Here is a 10824-nt window from a genome sequence, read left to right as displayed (position 1 = left end):
TTTTCCTAGCATTCCTTATAATGTCTTCCCTTTTATTTTTTTTGCTGGATTTTTAAAATTACTAAAATAATATTAATTGACATTATATACATTTTTGAAAATCGCAGTAATGAACAAAGTGCACCCCTGTTATTGAGAAGGGTCGAGTTTGACGTTTGCAAAAAGAATTCTATATTTGAAAATATATTATTTTTAGTTTTGGAATTCAATCATAAACAAGTACCTAGGTTTATCAATAAAAGTCTTTTTCCAGGGTAATAGCAGGCAAGCCAACGTTCCGGCAGGAACGTCTGTCGGGTCCGCTAGTACTATATATGTTTATTGTTTTTATTCCTTTTTATTTCCTGGTTCCGCTTCCTCTTTCTTTCCAAACTCACCTGATTCCACATTTTTCGTCGTTTTATATAAGTAAAGGCATGCAAAGATTGGTTTGATCGGTTTAAAAGACGACAAAACTTACATTGCTCTAAAATTATTGACGAATCGGCTAGTACAGGCATAAATTCAGCTGAAAAATATCCGACATTGAATCGCGAAATTTCGCTAATTGCGGCCATGTCCAGAACGTATCCCCCGCGATCAACGGAGGTTACCTGTATTTATATTATTAACAGTACTTAAGACATATTAATATTACCTTACAGTATTCTTACCATCTTTGTACACAAACATCTACCGAGTTCTTGCAACATACATGCGTATATTTTGTAGAGTAATATTGAAGTACAGTTGAGTATATAGATATGTGTGTACAGAATGTACTTGGTACGAAACACGTACTAAGTACTGAGTAAAGTATTAGGTAGGAGATATACACCGTGTAACGAGCACGCTGTGGAATGTGCGGTAAGGGGGTACCGACGGGAGAGCGAAGAGCTATATTATTATACCTCGGGTACCTGTAGAAGATGAATTCCACCTTTGTTTGGTCATACATACCGACTACTCGCTACTCATACAAACACAGATAGTTAGTACTCTAAATTTGCGTTAAGCACTTCGTACAAAATATTCTAATCACCAAGCGCTATTTTATATACACTTTTTTGCACAACACATATCTCAAATTAAAATAAAAAAAACAACTTTGCTTTTAACCTCTTATTATTTCACTTTACCGACCGGTTTCGATGTTCCACGAGCTTCCTTATCAAAGTATACTTTACTAATGAACATGGTTTTGTTTTATTATAGACAACTTAAAAGCTTAGAATTTAAAAAAGCGATAAGTAACAATAAAAAATAATGAAATATACAATATTTCATGCAGTCCACTCATGGTTACTAATGTTACTATCTTATATATACTTACTGTAAACTAATTTTTATTATTTTTTTAAACAATAATTTGTTAATACCATTTTTTTATACGTATAAGTGTATGTAAATGTATATATTTTTTTGTTTAAATTCTTTACAATTTCAACAACAACAACAACAACAACAAACCATCACGCCGTTTCCCCGTAGGGGTAGGCAGAGAGGATAGAACGCCATAATACTCTATCTTGGCATACAGACCTCGCTTCCTCTACATTCATACATCTTCTCATGCACGCACGCCGATTATTCCTACTTTTGGCATGTCCATCTTCAAGTATTTGATGGACTTGATCGTGCCATGTCTTTCTCGGTCTTCCTCGTTTTCTGCATCCATCAACAATTTACAATTTGCTTTTTAATTTAATTACTTTTCTTATATCCATATGTATATATGTATATTTTTTTTACTATGTAAAGTTTCACTTTTTGTTTTGCATAGCAGTGTGCTTTTTATTGTTTTTACATGTATGCAAAAAAGCGTTGTTTATCTTTTAAATTATTACTTACTATGTTTGTACTTACCTGTAAATTTTTTGTAAATGTACATAATATTATTATCTGTTGACCTTAATAATTAGTACGGAAAATTAAAACAAGACTAATGACGATTGTTATTTAGACACTTATTTCACCTTGCAGTGTTTACTAACAGAGCAAAATTACCAGAACAAACATTAATCATATTTTTACAATAAATTGTTAAGTACAGCACAAAATCACCGTAATTACAGCCTTTATATTGACCCAAACTCAAATTACACCAAGGTAAAATTATTGTACCTTTTCCTGTAATTATTATGTCATAATAATAATTTATTTTAAAAGGTGTTTTTACACTAGAATATTTCATAGTCCCTGGACTAGTGCCTGAAGCGTAAGACTGATCCTCTTACCTGCATGTAGCAAAAATGATCAAGATACACTGTGATTGGTGTAGCAATGCAGTGCCCTATGCACCATTTTGCCTATGTTTGAACATCTTTTTTTCTTTGATTCTTACATCTGTTGATTTTAGTAAAGTTAAAGGCCTAAAACATTTATTGTTGCGAAGAGATTCATCCGACTGAACTATTTCACATAACAAGAGATTCATCCGACTGAACTATTTCACATAACAAGAGATTCATCCGACTGAACTATTTCACATAACAAGAGATTCATCCGACTGAACTATTTCACATAACAAGAGATTCATCCGACTGAACTATTTCACATAACAAGAGATTCATCCGACTGAACTATTTCACATAACAAGAGATTCATCCGACTGAACTATTTCACATAACAAGAGATTCATCCGACTGAACTATTTCACATAACAAGAGATTCATCCGACTGAACTATTTCACATAACAAGAGATTCATCCGACTGAACTATTTCACATACTAGGCAACGCCTGAAAACAATTATTTAATTTTCCAATTTTCAAACTTTTTATTTTTTATTTATTTATTTTTTATTTAGGAAAAACAACAGTTTTTATATAAAAAAATACTACATACATCCAGTTAAAGTTTTTCACAAATAAAATGAGAGAACATGTTTACATAGTAAAAAGGAAAATAATATATTACATAAGACAAGAGAAAAAAGAGCACGTAAGAAGGTTGAGGGATGAAGAAATAGAGTGGAGGAGAGGGATTTTCATATTACTACTAATAAGCATTACTGAAGTCATTTCTGTGCCTAAGCAGGTGAAGAACACAGTTCTGTTCGACTCAATGGCTACTCGCAGGTAAAATTCCGAGTACGGAAATCCAGTGGAGATAAGTTCCTCTCATTGTTAGCCTACCGTTTTCGAGGTCCCGGGTTCGATTTCCAACAGGGAGCTTTCGAGACTGGCACCTGACGTTTATGTAAAAAAATATCGAAAGAAGCTGCACTTGGTTTACAACAGTGCCTTATGCACCGATGGGTGCGGGAAGGGGAACGATGATTATGAAACTTATAAATAGATTATGAAAAACGTAAATGCACAGTTGAAGTGGTCGTAGCCACGATCAGGCGATTTTAGCTGTCATAATACGCGAGATATAATGATATAAAAATGACAGTTTTTATGTCGTACCAGGTAGTCACTAGTCAGTACCATGGGAAAATTTCAACCAAAAAGATTACACAAACGACATTCATGATGTTTTTATATCCCAACGTAAATGGTACATTATGCGATTATGAATATTTAGTTTCTGCAACGGACGGTAATAATATCATATACTAAAACGCAGAAATGAAAAACGGTAAATGAGGAAGTTTACTGCTACGGGAATTGCATGTAAAAAAATATTTTTAAGCGCGGTAAAAATTAGGGCCTTACATTGTGCGGCGTAGTTTTTTGACAATGCATAAAAAAATATATTACTTTGAACGACGCAGACGTCGCTAGTTCCTCCGAATAGGGCACAGCATAATATACGAGTTAATAATATTACCAATTACTGTAGTCCTTAAAATATAGCTTGATTAGAATGACATTTGTCAGCATAAGTGACGACATAACTTTGTAGTAACGTCTAAGGAGTTTTTTTTTTTTTTTAATAAATATTTGCGTTCTTATGATAAACCCAAATATTTCATTTTTAGGGACATTTTCATCGAGTTGTAAATAACTCACTATTAGAAAATGGAAATAAATTTGGAGTAGAGTGGGATTCGAACCACGGACCATTGGCCCGTGAGTCCGAGACACTAGCCACAGGACCACAACCCGATTAAAAAGAAAATCGATTTGATTTCTTCAGTAGATGTCTGTATCGGGACTCTTGAGTATTATTTTTTTATGGATTATGATTCATAAACAATAATTATTGAATGAAAAACAAAAAAATGTACAACACCTGATACTCATTGATGATTAATATTAGCTTAGGGTTTTAATAAACCCAAAAAGTAACCCTACAGGAAATCGCATAAAAAAAATGTTTTCTTACGCGCAATAGAAATTAAAGCCGCGGAGTTCCTTGAAAATGTATAAAAAAAGAGTTTTCTTAAAAATTTAGTATTTTGAACGACGTCACTAGTTCTACAAAATCAACTATTGATAGTGTTATGATCAATTTCCGGTTTAGAGGAAGTCAATTCACCAATTACTAGAACTTACACGTGGAGTTATTTAAAAATTACGAAACATTAAAAAATCATAGCGCTGATAAATAATACGATACATCTTTTTTTAATTTCGCTTGGTTTCATAGTATATTAACACATAAAAAAGTAACCTTAAACCACTAAACATCCTCATTTGTGACAGAAAAAAAATATTTGCTGTAGATAAATAATAAAATTTACAAACAACAGTGATTGATGAGTCAAAAAACAAACAATGAAGGTCTTTTTCTAAATGGATAGTCAATAATTATTTTAGGTTCTGAAGGCTGTGAATATTATAATTTTAGTAAGTATAAGTTATAAATTAATACTCAAACCAATCAATGTTTTTACTAATAATGGCTTCCTGCCAGTCAAAAATGTGAAAATATAAATGAATCATTGACCACTTTCATATTGTGAATATTTCAACCAGACAATAGTTTATACTATAATTTGTCATTATTGTCTGCTAGTTGGACGTGGGTTTAATGTGTTTGTTCCCAAAACATCTTTATACAATTAACTTTATGACGAATTCGCCGTGAAAAGGTCTTGTATCCGCAGATTGTTGTTTACGCCTAATTTTAAACGCTGCATTAGACATTTTTCAAGTTTTCTAAAAGAGATGTTTTGTAAATGTGTTTATACCATTATTAACAACAATGTACTTTGTGCGCAAAATTTAATAATAAAAGGAAATCTAGAATTGAGGGTATTAGAAGCAAATTAAGAAACCTCCATTGAAGGAGTTACTACGATATTTGTGAAAAACTTTGAAAACAGAATTATGAATTTTCTAATTATGCTTCATCAATTCAATGGAGAATGCTTAGTTTGCAGTGTCAAGTAGTATAATTGAAATCTGTTTTTGCAAGATTTAGAGACGGTTTTGAATTACGCTATTATTTAGATAGGTAAGTTTTTCATGTATAGTTTATTTTGACATCAATAACTCATTTTCCGTTTTTGGTGGAGATTTCTAAGTTTTTTTCTAATAACCTCAATTATCCGAGAGAAAAATGCGATAATTTTTATCAAGGAATAAACGGGGAAAATATAATACCTACAATATTAAAAACATGAATTACTAAGTCCTCGTATGCGCAAACAGTGTGCAATAATAAAAAATTAGGTTTAGTCAAATATCAATCTTTTTTTACAATAATTTAATTAGTGTATGAAATACTGTCAATTGTTTTATATTTTTGTACTTATTAGTAGCATAAAAATTGTTAAAGTGCATTAGCCACGCCCCTAATACGTCACGATTCGGTAAAATTTTACCGTCGCGTCATTCGTGACCGTTTTATAGACCATCGTATATTTCACGAATCATGACGTCGCGATTGTCAAGGCCAACCTTGTGGCATTTTAGTGTAGGCGTATTTTTCAACAATTTTATTTCAAAAATTATCAATGAAATTATTTTTCCACCATATTCGTATTGATTTTGCAAATACAACTAATTTTTCTAAATCCATTTCACATATTTTGAATGGTATTCGTATTATGTTATATTTCCCTAATGCTATAAGTTTGTCAACACATAATTTAAGCTCTAAATCAAGCATGATAGTGACTTCATCAAGTTTTCATAGTTGGTTATTTTTTCATCTTGGTAACAAAATATAGACTAGACGTGCATAAGGCACTGCATTGGTACACCAATCACAGCGCATCTTGATAATTTTTGTTACATGGATGTAAGATGACCAACCTTCATTCAGGTGTCAGTCTAGGGACCATGAAATATTCTAGTAAAACACCTTTTCAAATAAATATTTCATGTCAACCGTATGGGGAATGGAAGGCGAGACCTTTTCCGTAGTAAGCAAATGCACTGACCACTGCACCACGAGGCCGACATCTTATATTTAGAAAATATTAAATTGCCCTCAATAATGAGTAACTTCAGCCCTACGGGAAATTGGATACAAAGATTTTTTAGGGGAAATTGGATACAAACCTATGATAAAAAAGCTGTAAAAGATTTCCGGTTTACATACCGTCAATGGACCAATCGACAGAACTAACGAGAAGAAGTGGAAGAGAATTGAGACGTCAAAATACAAAACTTAAAAATATTAGAGCGCTAATAATGTGACACATAAAAAGTTCGTTTTTTTTTGCTTAGTTCAAAAGTCTTTTAACAAACAAAAAGAAAAAAAACAGTAAACTTACCTACTAATTCGAAATAGAGAGAAATTGTGAGAAAGAGATAAACATACATATATCTGTGTTCTCTCTTTTCCATAGCTACGACACAAGCTGTCGGTTCTATTACTTAAAATGCTTGTAAAATATAGTTTACTCTTTAAAGGCTGTGCTACAAAATTCCTTTACACGGGTGATGTAACATCGTGTTACCACAAGCAAAAGACAGAATTTATCGGACCACTGAATTAAGGAAAACACACGTCAAAGAAAATCGGAAGTCAGTATTTATTCAAACTCATATTGTCAAACTCCGGCGGTGCCCAAACTCTCCGGAGATCGTGCTTTTGCCGTAACCTGCCCCTCTGCCTGGGCTGGTATTTGAATGGAATTGCGCGCGAAGAGATCGCTGTGTTAAGCTAGGGTTTCCTAGGACAGCGGTGCCCGTATTTTAACGGCCATAGTGAACGGTGATGCGGTGGAAAGACGTCGTAACGATGACTAGAGTGTGGTTTCCTATGAAAACGGTGTTATCAACACCATTTAACACCGTTTTCCTAGGAAACCACTCTCTTGTCGACGTTACGACGGCTGTCCACCGCATCACCGTTCACTACGGCCGTTAAAATATGGGCACCGCTGTCTTAGGAAACCCTAGCTTTAGCGTGTATTTAGTACGTAAATACGCGTTAAAAATGCGTTTTCGCGCGCTTTTGCGTTCAGAATATCACCCCTGGAATCGGGAACCTATTGCCTTCACACTCCCAAATTATCAACAGTCTCAGTTCGTCCAATCACAAAAGAAATTCCACTTCTTTTGTTTATCACCAATCAAATTTAAAATCAGTAAGTTGAATAAATATGTTAGTTTAAATAGAATATCAGTTTAAGTATTGAATGAGGAATATCAGTGGTTTTTTTTTTTTTTTATTTGTTAATAGACTGTTAAACTAAGTCAAAAACTTCTTTTTTTTATATATCGTATTATCAGCGCTATGACTTTTTCAAGTTTTGTATTTCTGAAATACTCCGCGTGTGACGTCAAAGGTTCATATCTGTCAGTATTCCCGATTGGTTCATTTAAGGTAATCAAACAGGATATCCTTCACAGCTTTCGTATTCGTATGATGTCACTGTTGTGACGTCATTCAAAGTAGTGCGTTTTTTGATGTAATAACTTATATTTCAATATAAGTTATTGATTAAAAAAATACTTGGTACACTTCCAATTATTTATTTTGACCAATTAGCGCTTTCACCCTCTAATGGGCACCAGTCTGAAGATGAAATGGAATTCCATCAAGAATTGTCAATAAATAATTTAAATAAAAATAGTGCGTTTTTTATTAAAAAAAAATTTTTTTTTGTAGATTTTCAAGAAACCTTGCAGTACAATTTAATGCTCTTATTTTTATCGCGCGCAATAAAACATTGTTGTAACTAATTTCCGTAGGGATGAAGTTCCGTATCCTGCCTTTAAGGTGATTTTTCACAAAAATGGCCTATAAATCAGCGAAATATTATTATATTATTTTCATACTTTTAACATTTTGTAACAGTATAAAATTATTATAAGAATAATCGTAAAACACACAGTTTTAGAATAAAATATGTTGATTTAACATTTTTTTTAACAAATAGTTCAAATTAATAAATAAATCAGCGAAATATTACTTTCTTATTTTTATACTTTTGAAATTTTGTAACAATATAAAAATATTATAAAAATAATCTTAAAACACACAGTTTAAGAATTAAATATGTTGATTTAAGATTTTTTTAAACAAATAGTTCAAACTTAGAGAAAAAGGTTGTATTCTGTTCTGACATCAAGCATACATATTGTAAAATTATGGCTATTTTCAAATACGCTCTTTTATTTTTCCAACTAACACATTAAATTAAAGCGCCTATCATTCCAAACGCTATAAACATTCAAATTAATGAAAATGTTTATATCGTGTTGACACACTGAAGTCTGTCTTTATTCTTCTAAAAAGTTTAATGTCTGCACAAAATATTAACTGCGCTTAATTGTTTTAGTGCAGCGCATTAAACGCATGCGCAGTTTGTGAAGTGTGACGTACTAACACGATCATTTATTAAAGAATGCTAGATACTGGCTAACCAGTGTGGAGAGGAGAAATCAGTCGTATTATTATATTTCCAATTCGTTTAGCAAATTAATGCATCACGCTGTTGGTAAAGATGAGCCTTTATGTACATCTCTCTTTCCGCTTCAAGGTATCAGCTGGCTTAACCATCGAACACGCATACATAAAACGGATTAGAATTTTAAATAAGAATGATTACAAATTATAGAGGTACCTATTGTGTAAGACGGCTGGGCGTGAATTATAGTTTCTCTCTCCAATAGTAGCTTAAAATTCGAAATTAAATTGTTAACTGTTAAACAAACATTGTATTAATGTTTATAAGTGGTCGATGTGTAGACAAAAAGTGGAAAAAGAAGACTATTCATTTTAAAGCATTATTTTGCGCTTTATTCTTACTAAAATATGTGACAAGTAGTGAATAAAGGAAACTTTCAAACAACAGTGCACCTACTTTAAAATCATAAAAAAGTATTTGAACCCATTAAATCGTTTAAGAATGTATTAATTTGTGATGCGGACGTACCAAGACTTAATTATCTGGAATACTACCTCCCACGATAAATTACAACAGTGCTACTAAAAGTGAACTTATTGATACATACTCAATAGATTTAGAATATACTTTCTAATATACTCGTACATACAAAATGATGCGTCAATCCGTAAACCACTCTCATACACACGTTTGTCTAATAATAATGTCAAAAATTAATAAAATTGAGCGGGAATTTCATACTCAAAATACAGACTAAAATGGATACAATGTCGTTGGAACAATAGGCTTTTTTCCCCCCTCCGGCAACTACACGTGGACCGGACCATCTTCTAGGAATTTAGCAAACAACATGTGTTTGCACATATGCGACACTGCGACAGTGACTAGTGACTACCGAACATCTATGAAAGCTACCCTTCGGATATTTTTATCTGTTATGCTATCCATAGTGTTGAAGTGCTTTATCTGTTTAGTTTTTTATTGTTTACTTTTTAGCACGAACACTTTACAAATTTACTATTATGCTCAATGTTTGTTATTGTAATTTTTTTGATAATTTTAAGTTGCCAGAATTTCACTCGTCCATGCACTTTGTAGCTGCAAGACGATTAGTAATCTAGCTTCAACAGGTAAATGTTATCAACTATCAAATATCCAAATTTAGTAAATGAGGTCTAGAATTCCAACCGTCCATGCGCTCAGTAGCTGCAAGACTTGTTGTTATCTAACTTCCATTTTTATAAATTTGTTTTTTATTTAATTTTTTAAAATATCACTAAAACTGTAAACTCCATTGTCAAATAAAAAAATAGAAATGTAAATAGGGGCTAGATTTCTTATTGTCCATGCGCTCTGTGGCTGCAAGACGTGTAATCTAGCTCCTATATATCATAACTGGAGACGAGAAACAAGAATCCTAACCGTCCATGCGCTCTGTAGCTGCAAGACGTGCTGGGATATTTATTTATTGTACAGCGCCCTTGAGGTGATTTTCACAAAAACGGCGCTATATAAATTATCCAAATATAAATAAATATAAATAAATAAATAAATAAGACAAATAACTAATAATTTTTATATATATTTTTTTTTAGTAAAAATTATATTAGGGTTATATAATATGATCTACTTTTATATATTTAGTTATCTTATAATTGTAACTTTCCAATAAAAAGTCAAGCACTTGTGCTTGGAAAGTGAATTATATTGTTATAGTAATTTGATGCTATATAATTTTAGAAATTTCGAATATACATGAGAAAAAAAAAACGAAATAAAGAAAAAAAAACTAATGCAGTAATACTTATAAAAATATCGTGTATTTTGCTAAGGTTCAAAAAAATTTTTTTAATGTAAATTATTTAGTGATATATTTTGTTTGATCGTTTTTAGTTCATTGGGAAGATTGTTAAAATCTTTTATTCCTTTGAAAATAAAATTATTTTGACCGTGACTTGTGTTGAATTTAAGAATTTTTATATTACTTTGGTATCTGAGTGCCTTTTTCATCTCAAATTCATAGACTTTCGGAGCATTTTCCTAATATCGGTAGTTTTTCGATACTACGATTTCAAATATTGGAATCCGGTGCTTCGATATTTTCTCGATATTTTCGCTAAATGTTTGATAAATACTAAAAAAAC

At 31.9% G+C, this 10824-nt stretch overlaps 1 long non-coding RNA gene across 1 annotated transcript; it reads left to right on the top strand.

Annotated features, from left to right (window-relative positions):
- Positions 1–5377: 5377 nt before the first annotated feature.
- LOC148284732 (uncharacterized) lies at positions 5378–7993 on the top strand. Its single transcript, XR_015824009.1, has 2 exons — positions 5378–6992; positions 7233–7993. It is a non-coding gene; the product is annotated as an uncharacterized LOC148284732 (long non-coding RNA).
- Positions 7994–10824: the final 2831 nt, after the last annotated feature.

Source organism: Micrasema longulum, unplaced genomic scaffold (genome assembly GCF_059751315.1).
Source record: "Micrasema longulum isolate JH-2025_06_02 unplaced genomic scaffold, ASM5975131v1 h1tg000094l, whole genome shotgun sequence".
NCBI classification, from domain to species: Eukaryota; Metazoa; Arthropoda; class Insecta; order Trichoptera; family Brachycentridae; genus Micrasema; species Micrasema longulum.
The sequence above is the reverse complement of the archived record's forward strand: the minus strand, read 5'-3'. Positions and strand labels throughout refer to the sequence as shown.